Source organism: Pseudopipra pipra, chromosome W (genome assembly GCF_036250125.1).
Source record: "Pseudopipra pipra isolate bDixPip1 chromosome W, bDixPip1.hap1, whole genome shotgun sequence".
Classification (NCBI taxonomy): Eukaryota; Metazoa; Chordata; class Aves; order Passeriformes; family Pipridae; genus Pseudopipra; species Pseudopipra pipra.
Genome location: NC_087580.1, coordinates 41,407,430 through 41,429,252, shown reverse-complemented (window position 1 = coordinate 41,429,252; position 21,823 = coordinate 41,407,430). Strand labels below are relative to the sequence as shown.

Here is a 21,823-nt window from a genome sequence, read left to right as displayed (position 1 = left end):
TCAGTTTGGGGTCCCACCACCCCTTCTGTCCCCTCTGACCCCCCTTTTCCCACTGACCGCCCCCTTCCCACCACCCACTCACCCGAGAGCTCCTCGCCCGCAGCCGGGAGGGCTCCCAGCACCACCAGTGCCCAGAGAAGTCCCCCCAGAGAAGGGGTTGGGTGGGGTCCTGGGTGGGCTCTGAGTATGTTTAGGCAGTCCTCCAGAGCCTGTGTGGAGGTTTAGGGGGTTCCCAGCACCTTTCTAAGTGTGCTGGGTGCCTTATTGAAGGGTTAGTTCCCTCCCAGAGCCCCCCAGAGTGGGCTGACAGGGGGGAACACAGGGGGGTCCCCATTCCCGATCCATCCCGGGGCCGGTTCTGCCCCCCCAAAACTCGGCTCCACCCCTTGGGATTCCCCCAAGCCCCTTCCCCACTGCCCCGCAATAACCGGGACTGGGGAGAGCTGGGAAGCTTTCCTGGGATCAGGAGTGGCAGCAGGGGAGGGGGGACACACGACCCCCCCAAAATCCTCACAGGGACAGGGGGGTCCAGGCTGGGCCCGAGGCCCCGGGGAGGGGCTGCGGCCGCCGCCGGCTCAGGAGCTCTGTGGGGAGAGAAAAGGGGGTGACACCGGGGTGGGGGGTCCCCGGGGGGGCACAGACGCTCTGGGGGGACACACGACCCCCTGGGACCCCCCTCACCTTCTGGCGCAGGTAGAAGCCGAGCCCCAGCGCCAGGGAGACGAAGGCCAAGAGGAAGCCCCCGGCCCCTCCTTGGCAGCAATTGCTCAGGCTGATGGAGCCCGGCAGGGCCGGGGCCGCCGGCGGTGTCCGATCCCGGCAGGAAGCGGGGAGGGCCCCGGGGAGCGGCGGCGGCGGGCGGGGCCCTGGGGGAGCCGCCCCGAGGGGTCCCCGCCGCCCGTGGCACTGAAGGAGCCGCCCCGGGACGGGCCCTGGCGGGGGTCGCCAGAGAGGGGGGGCGAGCTCGGAACGGAATCAGCTCCGGAGAATAAACCAAGGAAAACCAAAGGGCCGCGCCGGGGGAGTCTCCGCCGCCTCGGAGCTAAAAGAGCTGCCCCGCGGGACGGGCGAGGAGGGGCGGCGGTGAAACAGTCGCCCGGGGTGTGGCGAGGGAGGCGGGAATGGGATAAAAGAGAGAGAATAGAGGGAGAAATCGCTTTGTCTCCCCCGCCCCAACTCCCTTTTGTATACAGATAAAAGCAGGGATCAACATGTGCTTCTCTTCTCCCTTTTCCCGACAGGGAAACTGAAAACAAAAAAGAAAACCATGACAAAGAGAGAGAAAAGCCAACTCTGCAAAACTATTTGGTCTTAGATAAGGTGTGCTGCCAAAGGAAATGCTGACTCCAGAGGTGCCCTAGGTGGGGCAGAGCCCCCACCCACCCACTCCCACACTTCAGCTCCACATTGGGGTTTTCCCCTCCCTGGCACTGCCCAGTCCAGCCCCTCCCTGGTCCCCCCATCTCCCTGCCCCTGCCCCAGCCCAGCAGAGCAGCACACTCAGGTCTGGCCCTGCAGCAGGACATGGAGGCCATGGAGCTCAGGGACAGGCCCTCTGGGTCTGCAATGCTCAGCACATCATCAGCTCAGGCAGCTCCTGCAGCCCCAGGGCCAGCCCCGCTCCCCAGCACAGCAGCAGAGAATCGGCCCCGGGCTCCTCAGGCCCCATTTGCCATCTCCAGGGGCACTGGCCACCACCAGCACCAGCTGGAGCAGCCTCAGCCCCTCCAGCCCCCACAGTGGGACCCTGAGGGCAGCACACGGACTCCAGGGAGAAACCAGCAAGGCAAGGACCCTCTGGAGAGTCTGCTCCTTGGGCTTCTTCTTGAGAGCCCTGGAGAAGAAGAGCTGAGGCTTCAGGCTGTGCCCGGAGCAAATGGAGCCCCTTGTGTGGTGGAAAGAGTGCAGTGGAGCCCAGCTCATGCCAGCAGTGCCATGGCCACAGGACTGACCCAGCCCAGCCCAGGGACCAAGGCCCAGAGCACTGAGGCCTCAGCCGAGGCCCAGAAGGGGAGGGGGGCAGGAGAAAAAGAGCAGCTCTCAACAGGCCAAATGCTGCTGCTCCCTGGCACTGCTGCTGTGCTGGGACTCTCTTTCCCTGCCCCTCTGCACACAGGCACTGCCCTGCCAGACTCATCAGAGGTCTCAGAAGATTGAACTCACAAAAACAAGCCACTGAAGGATCCTTGACTTTGTTTCAATGCATTCCTCATTTACACAGGCTCTGGGTCAAATTCAAGGTGTAGACAGTGAACTAGACATGGGATGAAAAATCAATATTCACTGGACACAACTTTATCCCAGGAGAAAAACCACATGAAAACCCTAACCCAGCACCACAAAACCCTGAGCAGGCAGGCTGGAACAAGGTGTTTCATTCTGAATGCTATGGAAGAGAAAACAGGCCCTTTGTGCCTTCAGAAAAGCATCCAGCCATCATTTCCCTCAGGGCATCCTTGAAGCAAAAGATTTCTTAAGACAGATGCCAGAGCTTGGCAGCAGGCTGTCCTTCTCAGCTTGGAAAATCTCTGCTAACTTACCTAACAATGGTACAAACCCCCCACCTTAATGGTGTCAAACAGCTGCACCTGCAGGATTCATGTTCCAGCCTTACCTAATGCACAATTATCACACCTCTTTTTAAAATTAAAGGGGAGGAAAAAAAAAGTGGGAGGTGGGTGGAGACTCCCCCCCTCCCCAGTCATCCATCAAGTGAACATCCTGGCCACTGCTCCTAAGGAATTTAATATATGCTAAAGAGATATAAAAAGACATCAAAAGCTTTCAGATATAAAAGTGCTTCAGAAGCTAGATTTTAAGATTGCCAAGTGGGTTTTTGCCAGATTATAAAGTTGACTGAAATGCCAGGATACTGCATTTTGGAAGCAGCAGCAGCTCACATATTGCCTTGTATTAGTGGCTGAAGTGTATTGCTGATTCCAAAGCTGGACTATCATCATCTGTGAGGGAGAGTAGATAAATAAATAAATAAAAATTGGCATTCCCTACCAACCCTGCTGCCTTGAAGCACTCTTTTCAAATGCGGCCTCCACAGGAAAAAAAAGTTAAGAGCACTTTCTTTTGATTATAGTGCTTTCCCCAGGCAGGAATTTTTATTTCAGTTAGAATCTTGGAACCATTACATTTTCAGTGAGGCATTTTTATATTTACAGTTGACATCTTCAGAGAAGAATGAAACCTTTGAGCAACTGCTCTAAAGCATGAAGGTTGCCTGCAGGAAATACTTAAATTATTTTACACCCAAATGGAGCCTCTTGTTTTTAGCTAAAATTTAATAAACCTTAAATCAATGACCTTTCTTTTACTGAAAGCCTGCCCTTTGGAAAAATAACTTTCCCAAGAAACATATTTGGGTGAATAAATGCCAAAAAAGGGCTATTGAAATCTAAACATTTTCTCCATTTATAGCTTCTGAACATTTAGTTCCTAAATTCCCAACTGCTACCTAATGTACAGAACAGTGGTGCCTTGGTTGAATCACATATCATTGATTTCAGAGTGTCACAGGGATCTCATTGACAGGAATCAATTAGAATCCAAAATCAATCAAATATGTTTGTGCACTATCATTCATCGAATTTGAATATCCCCAAATTAATTGTAAGCATGTGAAAGAACCTAGAAATCAATTTTGAAAAGGTACAGAAATAAAAATCAGTCAACTTTGAGAAGATAATAGTGCATCTGAGCATGTTTCATGCCTGCTGGGGTAAGTTAATGGTGAATCACACCTTCCCTTCCCAGCACAGGCTGAGATATATTCTTTTTGGAACATGAAAATACCCAGGGACTGAAGGCAGAGGACACACCAGTCAATGATCCAGCATTATTTTATGAACAGCCTGTTACACACCCAATATCAAACATGCTGCCAGGATATTACAAAATGCACAAGTGTGTGACACTCTGAAAAACTGCACATTGTAAGTGAGCCACTGCACTTCAGGGAGAAAGAAAGGAGAGAATTCCTGAATCTCTACCAAAAGCAGGAATAGATGTGGCCACTTATCCAAAGAGCTGTTATTGTTGCTGAGGACTCCTCTCTGAACACATTCACCTGTCATTCTTTCAAGGTAATAAATCCTTCCACTCCTTACAGCACACTCAAAAGCACCCTGCTATTTAATTTCAATGGGAAAATGGCCCAAAGTGTCTAAAACCTTTCCTTTTGCTCATGTAAAAGTGCTGGCATTTTACTTCCTTCCTGATGAGCCAGTGCCAATGGACCTGATTATTCTTTTCTTATTCAAAGCACATCAGTAGTTCCAAAGCACTCTCCATCTTATCAGGTGTCTGAACAGCACAGTTACTGAAAACAGTTTGTCCTGCTCCTCTCTCCTTCTGCCAGGCTATCAGATAAACCCAACTAACTCTCTGTATTTACACACAATCAAACATAAGCTGTGTCTTCAGCACACTGTAGCCTGTTTCTGGCATGTTACAGGTTTGCTGCTTGACATTAGTTGTACCCAAAACAGCAGCAGTGAATTAGCTTAGAACAAAAATATAGTCACTCCATAGCACTGAACACAGAAGGGACACAGGATAGTGTATACACACATATATGAATATGTGTGTATATATAATATGATATATAAAACCATAACAATTATATAATTAACTATTTAAAAATTTAAAGTGTCCTACTTAGCTAGGAAAAAAACCCCAGACATTCCTAACAAAATGAGCGCTCAAATCCATTCCTTAGCATCATGGGTGAAACTGGGAGCGAATACAGCTCTGTGTGTTCCTGTACAGATTAGAGCTGCATCCTAACATATATATATATATTATATATATACACCATGTGTGAACATTTGGATGTTTAGATGTGTGTATTTAGATATGAGAAAGGGAAATAAAAGCTCCAGAACTGATCCATTTCCTCTGTAAGTGTGCAGGGATTAGAGTGGACTAACTCAGCCTCATTTAGAGCCAGCTCAGAGTTGTTCTTCTCTGTCACATGAAAGGTCCCTGATTAAACTTGTTCCAGCCCAATGACCATACTCAAATTTAGAGACACTGTTTGCACTGAAACATACTCACAGAATTCCATGTTGAAAGAATCAGTAATGAATTAGGAATGCATTTTTTCTCTCAAAAACTACTACCTTTCCTTAAAATTACAACTAAGATCCCATACTTATTTTCCAGGTTCAAAGTGTTTCTGCCCCTACCAGTAAAAATAGACACAGGCTTTTTCTGGCCAGAAAAAAAACCAAAAAAACAAAAAAAAAACAAAAACAAAAACAAAAACAAAAAAAAAAACAAAAAAAAACCCAAACAAACAAAAAAAACAAACAAAAACAAACAAACAAACAAAAAAAACCACAGCACTGGAAAGACAATAATTTCTTAGAATACAGCTCAACTCTTACAAAATCTTTTGTGACTGAAGCCCTAACATGATGCACATGGCAGTCTTTTAGATCAAAACAAATCAGTGCACACCCTCAAAATGCACTAATACCATTCACAAATGGAAACACAAATGCCCTCTCCAGATCTGTTTCAAAGCATTTTACCAAGTAAATACAGCAACAGAACCAAATTCCAAAACATACAGGTTCAATAGACATGTTTGTGTCTGTTAACAGCAGAGAGATTCCAGTGTTATGTATTTAACCTTATGTGAAGACTGGGCCTGCTTCCTACAAACATGGTATAAATATAGTTAAGTTTAGGAATCAGAACCACCACAGCAAAACTACAGCTCAGACCACTGTATAAAGGCAGGCAGTAAAAACTTAATTACCAGTAGCATTATGCTGTCTATATTGTTCAATGGGAACTCTGTCATCAAGATGTAGATTGGCTTGTGAGCACTGGATTACAGAGCTCTGAAATGAAGAGTAAAATATAAGTACTCTGTAGAAACATCAGGGACAAAAAAAAAATCTGTTTTTAACACATTTTAAAATGAGAGGTACTAATGCATGGTACTGTATTAGAACATCTTTAAGTAACAATTTGATAAACATAGATTTTGGGATCAAATCAGACCTTCAATATGATGTCTTTATGTATAGTTCTCTGTATGACTATAGGAACTCAAAATACAGGTCCTACAACCTGATTTACATGTGCACATGAGCAAAACATGAAAATGCAAATATATTGTTTGTCCTGATTATCTCTCCAAGTGTCTATTTATAGATTTGGCTCTTTTTCAATAGTTTTTATTCCAAAATGCTTTCAAATCTTTGCATGTGTATGTGTTCTCTCATATAAAAATCACCCATAATGATTCCCTATACGTGTGTAATTTGATGGGGTCACTTTTCTGCGTTAAGTTCCCTGGAATACACCCTCCTCAAAATATGACAGCTGATCCATTTGGAAACTCACCAAAGGACAGGTGAGCTTCATTTCTACTTTCCTTCATTATCTCCTAAGATTTGATATTCAGGGGCTGAAACATGAGGGTCTCTCCTTCTGTCCTGATCTGTCTCCTCTAAGCCCTCCTTAGCCCTCCTTTTCCTGTTCACATGCCTTCCACTACCTTGTTAGCTTCTCATCCCCCCCCCCGCTTTACACCCCCAAATAACACGTTTTTCCTCTCCCCCTGTGAGCCATAACTACTTTTCTCTCAACCATCTTCCATCCAAGCCAGCAGCTCTCTTCCCTGCCAGTGCTGCTGCTAGGAGAACCAGAAATCCTGGACTGTCCTTTGCCTGTTGATAAACAAAGCAGTGGCTTCTTCCCCTGGGGACTGAAAGTTTCACCTCCCCCAGACTGGGGCCTGGAATTCCAACCACATTCCTGACCTTGGGTTCCACAGTTACCCATCAGTTTGGGGGAGGGGAAAAGAAAAAAGGTGAAGAGATTACAGCAGCAAGTAACCTGGGGCTAAGTGTACCTTCATTTTCTCAAGCTGTTCTGGAGAAATAAATAAAAATAGTACTATGGGGGGGGGGGGAAGCTCAAGCCAGGTATCAGTTTACTGAATTTGATCAGGGAATACAGAAGAAGAACACGCCTGCAAACACACATCTGCACTAACTTATCAAACTGTACAGTGCAAAATCTGACCACAAGGAGTCTGTACAAAACAGTGGGAATGGAATCAGAGAGGGGAAGGAAAAAATCCTCAGCAGTGCCTGTCCCAGTCAAGGGGCATTACTGAGCAGCACCTACATTTCCATGGCTCTCTGGGCAGGTCATTTTTCATGTGTGCCAAACAGCACATCTTGAAGCTTCTTCCCTTTGAAATACCAGAGACATTTCAGGGCATCTGAACAGCCAGATCCTTAAAGCACAACTAGCTCAAGGCAAGGGAAGAAGTGAGATTCAGTGGCACTTGGCAGAAGCTGCCCAGTGCATTGTGTCAAATGGGTATTTACCAAAAGAAGCAACAAGCTCAAGCCATCAGGGAAAAGAGCAAGATGATGAAAGGGTGTTAGCTGCTGAGAATTTCTTTGGGAAGAAGTAGACTGTTAACTTGAGATGGAAATGTGCAATGTACCATGGAACCTTATTCAAAGTCCACCTGGAAAATACCTTAGTGTTAAAAGTGTGAAATAAATCCTAAAGTGTAATCAACTATGTGATTTTCTCTTTATTCCCAATCACTGATTAAAGAAACATAACTCAGATGTGATCTCACTCTGTGCTTCAGTGAGATTAACATTAGAACAATATTATCACTGTCTACTGGTCTCTTGTGCTCCTCACTGGAAAGCACTTGGTGCACCCCTGGATATCCTGCTAATGAGGTAAAAAACTAACCCTTCTAAAGTTCCAGATTTTCCTCACCTGTTTGGACACAGTTGGACAAACTGGAACAAGTTATTACTTGAAAGCCATCTGCTGGACTTAGCATTAATTACTCCTTGTTTTGATCTAAGGGAAAAAGATCACACAACACAATCTCTGTGGACCCAACAGAGAAAACATCCCCAGGGTCTTGTTAGAGCACAAACCTGCAAACAGGGATGACAGGTCAGAGAATCACAGAATCATCAAGGTTGGAAGAGACCTTCCAGATCTTCTAGTCCAACTGTCAACCCAGCACCACCAGAATCACCCCTAAACCCCATCCCAAAGCGCTACATCCAGATGCAACCTGAATGCTTCCAGAGACTCCACCACCTCCCTGGGCTACTTGTTCCAATGCCTGAGCACTCTCTCAGTGGAAAAAGAGTTTTGAATATCTAATAGGAACCTTGCCTGATGCAATTTAAGGCCATTTCCTCTCTTCCTGCCACTAAAGGCTTTGCAGAACAGACCAACCCCTACCCCATTAAAACCTCCTTTCAGGTCATTGCAGAGAGCAATGAGGTCCCCCCTGAGTCTCCCCTTCTCCACACTCAACAAGCCCAGTTCCCTCAGCCGTCCCTCAGCAGACATGTTTTCCAGAGCCTTCCCCAGCTCCGTTCCCTTCTCTGGACACGCTCCAGCCCCTCAAGGGCCTTTTGGCACTGAGGGGCCAGAACTGGACACAGCACTCCAGATGGGGCCTCCCCAGTGCCCAGCACAGAGGGACAATCAGTTCTCTGCTCCTGCTGGTCACACTCTTCTCCACAAATGCCACGATGCCCTTGGCCTTCTTGCCCCCCTGGGCACACTCTGCCTCATATCCAGACGCTGTCAAGCAGCACCCCCAAGTCCCTTCCTGCTGAGCAGCTCTCCAGCCCCTCTGTCCCCAGCCTGGAGCGTTCCAGGGGGTTGTTGGGAGCCAAGGGCAGGCCCTGACACTTGGCCTCATTGATCCAGCCTGTCCAGATCCCTCTGCAGAGCCTTCCTGCCCTCCAGCACATCCACACTCACACCCAGATCAGTCAGTCTCCCAAACAGGACAAAGTCTGACCACCAGCAGTCCAGGGTGTCAGATCTGCTGCCCCCTCCTTCCTCCACCCAGAATGGAAAACTCCATCATTTTGGGGTCTCTGTGCCCGTCGGCTCCAACCACCACATCCCACACCAGTCATAGAATCATGGAATGGTTTGGGTTGGAAGGGACCTTAAAGAGCATCTCAGTCCAACCCCCTGCCATGGGCAGGGACACCTTCCACTAGACTGAGAGCTCAGAGCCCCATCCAACCTGGCCTTGAACACTTCCAGGGATGGGGCAGCCAGAACTTCTCTGAGCAACCTGTGCCAGGATCTCACTACCATCACAGTCCAGAAGTTCTTCCTAATATCCCATCTAACCCTTCCTTCTGTCACTGTGAAGCCATTCCCCTTGTCCTGTCACTCCAAGCCCTTGTAAATAGTATTTCTCCATCTTTCTGGTTGGTTCCCTTCAGACACTGGAAGGCCACAATTAGGTCACCCCAAAGCCTTCTTTGCTTCAGCCTGAACAATCCTAATTCTCTCAGCCTTTCCTCACAGAAGAGCTGCTCAATCCCTCTGATCCTCCTGCTACTCCCCTCTGGACTTGCTCCAGAAGGTCCATGTCCTTCCTGTGCTGGAGCCCAGAGCTGGAGGCAGCTCTGCAGGGTTGACAACATTGCAGCCACGCATGTTCCAGCAAGGACACTGTGGAACCTCCTGGAGTAAAGGGGCCATTGTGACACTGTAGTTCCTTCTGGAGCCAAAGGAACCCTGGGACACTGTGGAATCTCATGGAACCAAGAGTTCATTGTTCCATGAAGGGCCTCCTGGAGCCAAGAGAGCCCTGAGACAATTCGGGCCCTCATAGAATCAGGGGCTATTGTGACACTGAGGAACCTCAAAGGCCACTGTGACACTGCAGAGTCTCATGGAACCAAAGGAACCCCGAGACTTTTCAGAACCTCATGGAATCAAGGGGCCACTGTGACTCTGCAGAGCATCATGGAGACAAAGGGACCCTGGGACACTGTGGACCTCAAGAAATCAAGGGCCCATATTGGCACTGTGGAACCTCAAGGAATCAAGGGGCCATTGTCACACTGCAGGGTCCCATGGAAGCAAAGGATTTCTGGGACACTGTGGAATCTCATGGAATCAAGGGGCCACTGTGATATGTGGGGCCTCCTAGAACCAAAGGAGTCCTGAGACATTTTGCAAACCCATGGAATCAAGGGTCCATTATCACACTACAGAGCCTTATGAAGCCAAATGGACCCTGAGACTCTGTGGAACCTCATGGAATCTAGTGGCCATTCCCACACTGTAAAACCTCATGGATACTCTCAGGTTCCCATTATTAAAAGACACCTCTGCCCAAATTCAGCTGCAAAGGAGACCATGTGCCAAAGTCAGCAGTCCAACTTTGATTTAACAGTAAATAGGAGGGAGAGAGAAAGAAAGAAATAGAAAGAGAGAGAGAGAAGAAGGGGGCAGTGGGAAGCCAGTGAGAGAGAGACAGAGATTAAGTAAATGTATCACACCATGGAGATCCCTGAGGCTCCCACCGGTCCTTCTTCACCCTGCTCTGCTCGGTGGAGGGTCCCCAAGTTGTGCTTCTGGGCTATCACTTTTATACAGCCCAGGCCCCGGGTATTCAGGGGGGTAGATGCTGTTCCCACAGCTTGGGCTGGCACCTGTACAAGGACTTGCTTCCTTTCCCACAGCTTGCCACGGTGGGAGTTTTGCCCGGTGTGCTTCCAGTCTGCAGGTGGGAATCTTTGTCTGGATGGGTTCCCCAGACCTGCCTTACCAGCCCTGGCTTCCTGTTGGGGCTGTCTGCTCTTTCCCACAGTCTGCACAGTGCAGTTCTGTCCTGGGGGTTACTTCCAAAGCTTCACCTCCCTTTAGGCCTTGGAATTAAAGGCCTTCCTGTTTACCACCAGTGCTTATGTGTTGTGGTGCCTTATGGGATTTTCCTGCTTTGACAGTGTTTTGAGACAGTTTATTGTGCCCTTCAAGTCCTTACATGTGCTCACACACACACCACTCTCACCAGTGTCTGGCCCTCCAAAGAACACAAGCCCTGAGGATTTGTAGCTCCCACTCCAGTGGTTGGCACTTGGACCTCCCTCCGTACCCAGAGCTCAGAGCTCCCTTGTGCCAGAAAGTTTAAAGAGATTGTGCCTCATTCTGCCAAGACAACCCTTGGAAAAAAGTGTCCCTCTGTGTTTCCTGGGAGAAGAACACTCTATTGTCATCTTCAAAAACTTTGCAGGGCTCCCAGAGATCTCCCAGGAAGGAATTTGGGGCCTCAAGCACATGACCCGTATATGGAGGCTGAGGACTCAGGGGTCAGTGGTGCAAAGATTGAGGACAGCAGAGGAGTAGCCAGAGAGGTCTGGAAGGGGGGTGTCAGAGCTGGTGGAGTTTTTCTTCCTGTCAGAAAACAGCCTAAGAAAGAACTAGTGCCACCAAGGGCAGCTGGGGTGGCCTAGACTGGTGACAAGAAGTAAGAAATTTCCCTCCAAGGTCAGTGTTGTGGTGCAATATGTCACAAAGAAGGAGTCTGGATGAGCCCAAGGCTTTGTGTGTGCAGGAAGAGCCAGGGAGGATGCAGAGATGTCAGTGCAGGAAGGTGCCAGCCAGGTGGGGCAGCCGGGGGGATGACGACAGCCTGCAGGGAAAGGGGCAGGGCATGGACACTGTAGGACAGCCTGGGCTGGAGAGGAGACAGGGATGGGGAGAAGCTGAAAGGCCCTGACACAGCCACCTTCTGCAGGCTTTTGGCCATGGCTGCTGTCTGTGCCCCTGATGCCAGGAGGAGGGGAGTGGCCCTTGCAGCCCTGGGGCCTCACGGCCTCCTTGTCCCTGCTCAGCAGCCTGGCAGGTGCCACCCCATGGTCCTGCCCTTGGCATTGCACATCCCACATCCCAGTGCCCCAGGAGGAGCCCTGAGGAATGAGGCAGGGACAGCATCTGCCTTCCCAGGGGCTGGGGGTCAGGGCTTGGCCCTTTGGATTAAAGAAACATGTCAAAGTGTATTCCACATTAGAGCCACCTTTCCCTTGCTTGTCCATCCTTGTCATCACTGTCTGCAGATTTCTGCTCTAACTGGAATCTGGGGACACTTTCACTGTCGTGTCCTTCAGTGGGACCCATTAACAGTACAAGAAACTTTAGTATTTCAAACTCATTTTGACTTCCTGAAAAGTTGTTTGAGCTTTCTCTCAGGGACTGAGTCTCATGTAAACAACACCAATCCCCTGAGGGTCATTAAATGCCTGGGGCTGTTGCTGTGCTGCTGAGCTGGGCTGGGCTCCTGGCACACAGGGAGCTCCTGGCAACCAAGAAGAGCTTCAAAGAGACAGCTCTGCTGGTGAGCAGCTCCTCTGCACAGCCCAGCAGGGCTGAGGGCACTGCCTGCAGCACCCAGGGCACAAAAGCAAGGCAGAGAGAGGTTACACACAGCCTGGGCTGGGAGGGAAGTCGAGAGGAAGATCCACTGGAGGAGGAATCTTTCCAGGCTCTCATAGGGTGAGTCAGCATGAAGGGCAATGTGTCTGCAGTTGGTGCAAAGATCTCCTAATGCTGGCACATCCCACTCCCTGCTGCACCATCCCAGGCACATCCCAGCAGGGTTCCCTTCTCCCAGGGATGGCTGCAGGGTTGTGAAGCCGGGCTGTGCCACCCAGGCTGCCCCAAGCTGTCCTGCAGAGCAGGGTCCTGCAGCCCAGGGCTGTGCCGGGGCAGGAGCTCTGCCACTGCCAGGGGCAGCTCTCAGCCGGGCTGGGGAGCTCCCTCAGGGCTGGGCAGAAGCTGGGGGTGGAAAGAGCAAAGCCAGGCGGGGAGGGCAGGTTTCTTCTTCTATCAAGTGAGAGTTTCATGGGGCAGGGCTGCTCACAGAACCAGAGCACCCCAGGATATTTTCCAGGCGATACTTCAAGGGGAAGGTCCAAGGAGGGATTTCTCTCAAGCTCTCAAGCCATGTGCCTGCTGGTTTGAGTTCCAGAGGGAACTCTGAGGAGCTGCCCAGGGCTGCGAACCACTTGCTGGCACTGTTGGTGTCTGGGAGGTGGCCCAGCTGGCTCAGGGTGATGCTGCCCTGAGTGCCCAGTGGGCTCTACCCTGGCCTCTCCCAGCTGGACCCTCCCTGTGCATTTCCTTGGTTCTCAGCTTGCCCCTGGTCCTGAGGTTGTTCCCTCCTTCTCTCACTCAGGCTCACTGGGAGGGGAGTTCAAGCTACACAGTCCAACACTGATCCTGGGATTCCCCTATGGCAGGTGTGTCCCTGGGAATGAGACATTCCAATTGTCCTCTGCCCTGTGGGATGTGGGCAGTGAAGTCTGTGGCCTGGGTAAGGAGCTCTTTTTCCCTCAATCAGACCCCGTCATTAGGACACTTGGCTCTTTTCTGAGGTGTCCTTCCAAGCTGGGAGCTGCCCTCGAGAACACAAATCATCCTCCCAGCACAGCTCCCTTTTGCACTGGGAGCAGTTTCATCTAACACAGCTGAACACCAGTACGGGCCCCTGTCCCCACCATGGCCATGACCCCACCAGTGCAGAGCAGGGCTGACCCCTCACAGCCAGTGGGCAGAGGGTCTGCTCCTCATGGAAGATGTAGTGAGCCCCAACAAGGGCTCCGGCACTGGAGCTGAAGGAGAGACTCCTAGAAAAGGAAAACAAATGTAGCAGTGAGAGGGGTGCTGGAAAGCAGCTTTGATTTTTCTTAGAATGTTCTGCCCTAACTTGTCACTGTTATTTCCTACTTAAACAGCGCCCCACATCTAGAGGCAACAAATGCCCAACAGCAGCTCCTTCACCCAGTTCCTCCTCCTGGCATTCGCAGACAGGAGGGAGCTGCAGCTCCTGCACTTCTGGCTCTTCCTGGCCATCTCCCTGGCTGCCCTCCTGGCCAACGGCCTCATCCTCAGCACCATAGCCTGCGACCACCACCTGCACACCCCCATGGGCTTCTTCCTGCTCAGCCTCTCCCTCACAGACCTGGGCTGCATCTGCACCACTGTCCCCAAAGCCATGCACAATTCCCTCTGGGACACCACAACCATCACCTACATGGGATGTGCTGTACAGCTCTTTTTCTTTTATTTCTTCATCTCAGCAGAGTATTTCCTCCTCACCATCATGTGCTACGACCGCTACGTTGCCATCTGCAAACCCCTGCACTACAGGACCCTCCTGGGCAGCAGAGCTTGTGCCCACATGGCAGCAGCTGCCTGGGCCACTGGGTGTCTAAATTCACTGTTGCACACAGCCAATACATTTTCCCTGCCCCTGTGCCAGGGTAATGCCCTGGGCCAGTTCTTCTGTGAAATCCCACACATCCTCAAGCTCTCCTGCTCACACTCAGGCTACCTCAGGGAACTTGGGCTTATTGTGGTTAGTGTCTGTTTAGGATTTGGTTGTTTCATTTTCATTGTTTTCTCCTATGTGCAGATCTTCAAGGCAGTGCTGAGGATCCCCTCTCAGCAGGGACGGCACAAAGCCTTTTCCACGTGCCTCCCTCACCTGGCCGTGGTCTCCCTATTTGCCAGCACTGGCATATTTGCCTACCTGAAGCCCCCCTCCATCTTCTCCCCATCCCTGGATCTGGTGGTGTCAGTTCTGTACTCAGTGGTTCCTCCAGCACTGAACCCCTTCATCTACAGCCTGAGGAACCAGGAGCTCAAGGATGCCCTGAGAAAAATGATGACTGGATGCTTTTCAGGAGCAATAAAGTGCCTCTTTTCTGGTGTGTAGCATTCAGAATGGGACTCCTTAATGGCCCAGCCTTCCTGCTCAGGTTTTTCATGGATGTCATCAAGTTCTTCTTGCAATAATTTTCTGTGCAATTAAATATTATTATGCATCTGCTTTCTAAATTAGTGTCCACCTTTTTATTTTGACACTGATACTGTATAAATGATGAATTGTGCTCTCTGAGCATTTAAACAAAATAAAGGACCCTGCAGTGCCTTCTTTGTCCAAGACCCTTCTTCTCAGATGTTCCTAAAGGACAGCACACTGCAGGACAGGGTGTATTTGCAAAGGGGAAGGGGACAATAATCCCAGCCCAGCAGCACTGCCAGGGAGCAGCAGTGCTTGGTCTTTGCAGAGCTGCTCTCTTGCCACTTCCACACTGTCCTCCTGAGCCCCTTTCTCGGTGTGAGGCCTGAGTGCTCTCTGAGCACAGTCCTGGGGGGTGGAAGCCCTTGGAGCACAGGCAGGGACAGGCCCTGGGAACTTGTGAAGCAGAGCTGGGCTCCCTTACAGCATCTCCAGGATGCTGTGGGATCTTCTGAGGCCACTGCATGTACTGGGTCACTTCTTCTGTCACCTTGCTCCAGGGCTGGAACTCTCCTGCAGTGTCCCCATGACACTCCTGCTCTCTGCTTTCCAGGTTTCATTTTTAGATCCAGTCTTCCCCTCCTGTTCACAGGGACATCCTGTGAGTGCTTCAGAGCTGCCATCCTGGGGCAGCTCCTGCCCAGCGTGGGCAGGCACAAGGTCTCTCCACCTGCTCCTCTCACCTCCCCAGTGCCACTGTTTTCTGCAGCCTCCTCATCCTTGCCCAGCACAGCCCTCCTGGCACAGCTGGACACAGCCCTTGTTCTACCCCCTCCTCAGGCACCTGCCCAACCCCCTCAGCTCCAGCCTGATGGCCAGAAACCTTCAGGGCAGGGAGGCACCGGGGAAAATGGTGAGCAAACCTTTCAGCTGCACTCAAATCCAATTGGAGGGGTTGGTCTCTAGGAAGAAATCCCTTCCAATTCTCCAGAACCACCAGGACAACCTGTGTTGGGTCCTGGGCACTCCTCTGGAAGTGTGGGCTATGGAAAAGGTTTTGGTGTCAGGGATATTGAGAAGGCTGGGCAGTGTCACTGGGAGACCTGTCCCAAACCCTTGGAAAGGCCAGAGCCATCCCAGAGCTTCCTGGGGCCTTGGCAAAGGCAGACATGGAACCAGTCTGCAAACAGGGCAGCAAGGAGGGTTGGGAGAGTTCCAGACTGCTCAGGCTCATTAGGGAAGGGGATATGGCAAGTCCTCTTGCAGCCATTCCCAGGCATGGGAAGGACAAGGCAGGGATTGCAGAACCCCTGTGGGAGGGAATAGAAGGGGATGTTGTGTGCCCAGACTTCATCAAGGCCTTTGACATGGTCTCCTGTGGTCTCCTTTTAGCCAGATCGTTGAGAGCTGACTGAAGAAGTGGAAGATGTGGTGGGTGGGAAGTTGGCTGAATGAAGAGTGTCAAATAAAATCCATGGTACAAAGTCCTCTTGGCAGCAACTTCCTGGTGAAATCCCTCAGTGACCAGCCCTTGCCCACCAATGCAGAAGATCTCTCTATATAATGGGACAAAATGGATTTTTGGGTCCTTTGTGAATGATGCCAAATTTCAGGGAGCCCTTGAGCAACCTGTCCTGGTTTAAAGACACATTTTGGGGCGGGAACTCCAATAAAATGAATTCACTCCTCTTTTATTCCCCACCAGTACAAGGAGACAAAATATAAGGAGCTATAAGTGAGAAAGTAAGAGTTTACTGACAAGAAATATAGCAGCAAAAACAGCAATACCAACAGAGCAGTCCAAAGCAACAGCAGAGAGAGAAATTGCCTCCTCTCTCCCCCCACCTCGACTCCCTTTTGTAAACAGATAAAAACAGGGATCAACACGTGCCTCCCTTCCCCCTTTTCCCACCGAATGGACAAAGAACAAAAAACCAAACCAGGGGAAAAGAGGGGGCAAAGCAAAATGTGGGAAACTCTCTGGTCTGAGATCAGTTGTGCTGCCCAAGAACACGCTGACTCCAGAGGTGTCCAAGCGGGGCAGAGCTGGCGACTCTGGTCCGTGCGGCAGCAGGGGGGAGGCAACGGCTCTGCTTGATTCCATGGAGTTCTGGGGAGGCACAGTGGGTGCCATGAGACTCTTCAGTGTCACTAGGGCCCTTTGGTTCCCTGAGATTCCACAGTGTCCCTGCATCCCTTTGATTCCATGAGGCCCTGCAGTGTCACAATGACCATTGATTCCATGCGGTTCTGCAGCATCCAAGTGGCCCATTGATTTCAGTAGATTCCACAGTGTCCCAGGGTTCCTTGGGTTCCCTGAGGCCCTGCAGTGTCACAATGGCCTCTTGAGCCCATAGGGTTTCTGAGTGTCACAATGGCCCCTTGATTCAACAAAGTTCCACAGTGTCCCTGAGTTCCTCTTTTTCCCATGAGGTTCCCCAGCCTCACAATGGCTCCTTGGATCCATGAGCTTCCATTATGTCACAGGGTTCCTTTGTTTCCATAAGGGCCTGCACTTTCCAAATGGCTGCTTAGATCCATGAGGTTCCAAAATGTTTCAGGGTTCCTTTCTTGCCACAAGGGCCCAGATATTTAATGGCCCCTTCGTTCAACAAGATTTCAGTGCCCCTGTGTTCCTTGGTTTCCATGAGGCCCTGCAGTGTCACAATGGCCCTGTGATTTCATGAGGTTGCACAGTGTCAGTACAAAGCTGACCCCACCCAGATGGAAGTTTTGGGGAGGTTAGGGGGAAGCTGAACAAAAGGGATAAAATAATTAGGGAAGAGAAGGAAATTGAGGTTTGGCCAACAGAGTGGAGAGATTTTGTTGAGGTAAAACCAGGTTCATGTAATGCTGAGGGTGCTGAAACACTGACTGTGCAAACATTCCTGAGAGACATTTACCTTATTTGTAACCTCAAGCTCCAACCTAAAAGTGCTTCCCCTCCCACTGAAAGGAATCCAATGCTCTAATGAACCACACCCTGCCAGCAAAACAACAAACCTCCCAAAGTTCTGCCTAATCCCCACCCTGAGCTCTAAACCCCAAACCCTGACCATTAAAAACCAACACACAGCCCTTGGGAGCAGGGCAAGGACCTGGAGGGTCAACTCAACGTTGTCACTCAACGGGGACCCTTGTGCTGCAAGAGGTCACCCAGAGGGAGTCAGGATCAGCCCATGGCTTTGTGTTCAAGGGAACAGCCAGAGCTGGTGCAGAGACATCAGGGAGGGTCTGGAAATGCTGCTGGGAGGGGGGTGGGAAAGCAGGAGGGGTGTGTGCAGCCTGCAAGGCCAGAGCAGCAGCAGGGCCAGGCCAGGACAGCCTGCAGGAGAGATGGCCAAGGGCTCTGGCAGGGCTGCAAGGCCCAAAGGCACCCAGGCCTTTGTCCCCTTGCCTCTGGCAGCTGCCTCTGCCACTCAGGCCACCACAACCAACTTGCCTGGCAGGTTCTGCACTTGGTTTCTGCCTCGCCCCTCCCTCAGGAGCCTGGCAGGGGTTGCCCAGTTTTGGCCTTTGTTGTTCCTCCCCCTCCCATCCCAGTGCCCCCCAAACAGCCCTGAGCCAGCCGGGAGGGACAGGATCTGCTGGGCCAGGGCCTGGGGCTCAGGCCTTGGCCTTTGTGCTCCACAAAACCAAGGCAGGCTTTGCTCAGCATTGCAGGGGCCTGCCCAGAGCCTTTGTCTGCCTGCACTCCTGGCCTCCAAGGAGCTGCTCCAAGGAGTCCCTGGGGAGGCTTTGGCAGTGCCTGCCCTCAGTGGGGCCCAGCAATGCTTCAAGGCACTTGGAGTTTGGCTTCTGACTTCTTCAGCAGCTGCTTCAATCTTCTCTCAGTACCTCAGGATCATGGGCTGGGCTGCAAACACACTGTGGGGCTCATTAAATTCCAGAAATCCCTCAGGATCTCTTTGTTTTCCTTTAATTGTCTTCAAGGCAATTTCAAAACAAGTCTTCAAAATTTGTACTTTTTTTGTTTTAATTCAAGGATGGATATTTTTAAGTTCAGAGAAGAGGTGATAGAGGTGTTCTCCAAGTGATCTTGATGCTGAGTGTCTCCTCAGGAGATCCACACTGACCCTGTATGATCAACCTTGCTCCTCACCCCCCAACCTCACCAGTTCTGACATGGCCCATCTTGGAATGACAGCTGATGCAGCTCCAAACACACTGTGGGACCCATTAAAACACTGAAAAACAAATTATTTCCCTTCCTTTAATTGTCTTCAAGTCTTCAAGACTTCTAGAGCTAATTGGAGTTGTTTTGTAGTTTAGCTAAGGATGATGACTTTAAAGTGAAAGTCATGAAAAATATATATTTTTTGATGAAAGGGAATGATTTACACAGAGCCTTGGGATGCAAGAGGGTCAGGGCACAAACTAATTGGATCCAAAGATAAGGGGACAAAAGACATTACTAGCACTTAATCATTGACCAATTGAACAGTTATCAGGTGATTCAATAGCATGTGCTACAATTTTAACAGTGACTGAATTCTAGATTCCCAATAACAACATTCCCACCACAGTCAATTCACACCCACACCCAGGCAGAGATGTGTGGACACATCAAGAGCTGGGTGTGGAAAGGTCCCTCACCAAAATTCTCCTTGTTGTCAGGGAAACACGCCCCCAAATCCCTTTGTGTTTCCCAACAGACAAGGGTCACAGCTGGAGGAGTGTTTGTGGAGGGGCATCAGTGAAGGTCTTTGGAGTGTTGCAAACTGGAGGGTTCCCGAGCTGGGAGAAGCTGCCAAAGGTGTCCCACTGAGAGGGAGGTGCTGGGGAGCTGCCAGGGCCTCCCTCAGCCCCGCTGGTTGTGGGCTCCCAAGGAGACCGGCTTTAGTTATCTGCTGAATTTCCATCCTGGTGTCAGGAATGACTGGAGTTTCCAAACTATTTGGGAATTGTATCCAAACTCTTCTCTTTGGGTTAGGATTCAGGTAGGGAATATTCCACGGTTTTCAGGGGATGACTGATTATCCTGTGTTCCCAAGCTCTTACACCCATCCAAATCAGTTGGATGGTTTATTGACAATGTGTCCCGAGGGGCGGCACCTCCGATGCCATAGAAACCCCTCCCCCTGGATTAGGAAACCTCTGGAATTCAGGAGGTGTTCCAGTGGAGCATGAAAATGAACAGCAATTTTCCTAAAGCCCAGACCCCAGCAGAACAAAGGCAGGCCCCATCAGTGGCAGAGCAAAGGTCCCCCATCCCTGTGTCCCTGTGGCCGCTGAGGCGGCAGCGCAGGCCCGAGGCGGTGCCGGGTCCCGGTGCAGCCGGGGCAGAGCGGCGGCTGCGCGAGCGGCAACCCCGGCGGTGAGTGCGGCAGCCCCGTGGGAGCGGCGGCTCCGGGCACAGACGCCGGCGGCAGCCGCTGTGGCTCGTGGAACCGAGTGGCCATTGGGACACTGCAGGGCCTCCTGGAATCCAGGGGCCGGTGGGACACTGGGGAGCCTCTTGGAGCCAAGGGAACCCTGGGATGTTTTGGAACATCCTGGAATCAAGGAGCCATTGTGACACTGCAGGGCCTCATGGAACTAAAGGAGCTCTCAGAGTTTTTGCAACCTCATGGAATCAAGGGGCCGTTTCTGGCAGGATGCTCTGCTCTGATAATACCTAAAAACTGGTCAGAGAATGCAAACAATGCAAGCTCTCTGTGTTGAGTTACTGCTGCTGTCAAGGTGCTGTTTTTCATGTTGAATTATGCTAAACCCAAAATGCTTCATGAAACTTCAAACACACATCCTGCTTTCCAAAGCAGGATTTGACAGATAAGCTGCTCCCTGTCCTGCAAGTATGTCACCCTTAATAACTATAAAAGCCCCGTCCAACTGTCATGTGTCAGATAATTCCACAGACTTCCTTGAAGTGTGTGGAGCTTCTGCCATGAAGCAGGGACAGTTCTTTGTGGTCACTGCCCAGGGGTTAAGTGAAAGAGAGAGAACTACCCCCTGTGGTTGTGGGGTGAGTTACCTCAATCTCTGCTTCAGGATTGTTTTATTTTCCTGGCTTTGATCCAATTGCTTTAATAGAATTACTTTGATAGACTGCACTGTCCTATCTTACACTATACTGCTAGGGGTTTTTGGCTTTTATACTGTGTAGTAAATAATTCTGTTTAAGGATTTTCATCTGTTCACTTGTCTGATCAATTTTCTGTTCATTTGTCATAATAAATAGTTCAATTTATAGAAATATTTCTGATTTGCCATCACTAAAACCTGCAGGACAAAGTGATCGAATCACATCTCTATAATTCCTTCAGTCTAAACCAAAACCTGAGCCTGAGATTGGATCCAGCCACCCCCAGGCTCCTCTCTGAGAAGGAATTTAGAAAGCAAGGGGGTCCTTTCTGCCCCTCGTAGCTCAACGAGACGGCTTCTGCCATCAACTTTGTCTAAGCCTTCCACCCCCCCAGCCCCAAGCCGTGACACATGGGCATGTCTTGTGCATGCAGTGCAAACATGGGCTCCTGAGCTGGTCATTTGATGTCCCTCCTTGGAGGGAAGAACAAGCCCAATGGCCTGGGGTGAGAGGCCAGTGCTGGGAGCGGCGCTGGCTGTGCCAGGGCACTGCTGGGTGCCCCCACCCTGAGCACTCCCACCCTTGTGCTGGTCACTGCTGTTTTCCTCTGCAGGGCGTTGTGTTGGGCACATCCTGGAGAGCAAAGTGGAAAGCAGATGGAAGCTTTGAGGCCCTGGCCTGAGGAGATGCCCCTGCAGGATGGCAGTGCTGCTGCAGAGGTCAGCTCTGTGCCAGCAGTGCCCGTGGCTGTCCCTGCCTGCAGTCCCTGGACAGTCCTGCAGCAGGACTGGGACCCACTGCCAGAGCACTGAGGCCTCCAACAACACAGGGCTCTGCAGGACAGTGTGGAAGGGAAGGGAGAGGAGGCCAGGCAGGAGAAGGGCTGCTGCTCCCTGGCAGTGCTGCTCTGCTGGGACTCTTTTCTGGCCCAGCTCTGCACAGAGGCCCCGACCCTGCAGTTGCAGAGAAGTCAGAGAGGAAAGATGTCAGGCAAACAAGCCAATGCAGAGTTCTTTATTTGGCTTAAGCACACAGCAAGTACAATTGCCAATTTGTACAGCCTGTGGGCCAGGCTAGAAAGGCAAACACAGAATTGAAAATGGTGTTTATATACTTTTATATATACATCTTTATATATATCTTTATATATATAAAGATTTTTTGATGTGAACAAATTCTCTCAAAATAACACTCCTACCAGGAGTAAAAAATAGAGA

General features: G+C 50.5%; 1 protein-coding gene across 1 annotated transcript in view; it reads left to right on the top strand.

Moving 5' to 3' along the window:
* Positions 1-21,823, top strand: part of LOC135405526 (gastrula zinc finger protein XlCGF7.1-like) — a 98,452-nt gene that overhangs the window by 51,636 nt on the left and 24,993 nt on the right. The window lies entirely within an intron of this gene.